The sequence below is a fragment of the Mugil cephalus genome, chromosome 16 (genome assembly GCF_022458985.1).
Source record: "Mugil cephalus isolate CIBA_MC_2020 chromosome 16, CIBA_Mcephalus_1.1, whole genome shotgun sequence".
Classification (NCBI taxonomy): domain Eukaryota; kingdom Metazoa; phylum Chordata; class Actinopteri; order Mugiliformes; family Mugilidae; genus Mugil; species Mugil cephalus.
This window is the reverse complement of record NC_061785.1, coordinates 14587490-14588581: the sequence shown is the minus strand read 5'-3', so window position 1 is coordinate 14588581 and position 1092 is coordinate 14587490.

Below are 1092 nucleotides of genomic sequence, written 5' to 3'. Positions count from 1 at the left end.
TCTGGGTTTATTGCAGCTAAAGGAGGTTGGATTAAATGTGTTTTGCGCAAGCGCCTTGAATTTTTAAAGGGTGAGGTCTTTATAAACACAGCCGATTACAACTGTTCATGTGTAATGGGCGTAAACACATTGTGTTTGTCTACATGCGCCACTTAGAATACTGTATTGAAATCTGTCTTCTTGGTAGGTTTTTTTTTGTCTTGTTTTCTCCTACATGAGCAGGAGTTATGTCGGCATGTCACAGCAGGAAAGTCTGCAGGGGCAGTCACTCGCATTGCTGATACCATATATTTTTCTGTATCTTATGTGGTTCTTTGTGTTGTCTCTAGAGTGTTTTGGGTTGCTAGGGATAATTGCTTTGAATCTATATTTAGTTTGTACTTTTTTTGTTGTGTTTGCATTTTTAGAGCTATACAGCGGAAAGCGCACAATAGTCTGTACACCAGATGTACTGTGTTAAAGTGTTGTGTTGATGGAGCCCTGGCATAAAATTGGATAGATTAGACGTAGATATACACGCTCCCAGTGTCTACAGTACACGCTACTAATTTTAGATATACAAACTAACCAAAGTTGGAGGTCGATGATGATGATGGTGATGAATGACGATGTGTTGTATGCAAACGTTTGACTGGTAGTGTACCAGTATCTGTGACACCATGTACCACTCACGTCCCACATGGTGTCACACCTACTCTTTACTGGTATTGAGCTCTGCAGCTATTTAGTCAGAAGTGACTGAGCTCAGCATCACTCTGAAACTGCTGGGCAATTCCGCGCCATGAGTGTCTCACTCCACTGAGTGCAGAGCACGGTTTCAGTGCTTTGATTCTCACCTGAACCACTGCATTTGCATCTATTGAAAGAGATTTTGTGGCTTAATAAATACAACTAATGAGTTACCTCTTTTAAGCCTTATTCTTCAGTGCGATGTCCACTTTGCGCATGGGCCTTTGTTATTATACATTCCAAGCCATTGAAAGCAACAGTTTGCAACGATTTTGCCCTACAATAACCACCTTGATTATGGCAACCTACCAACAGCCTCCTCTCAGACGAAGTTGAGTCAGCTCTTTCGTTTTTTTTAAACAC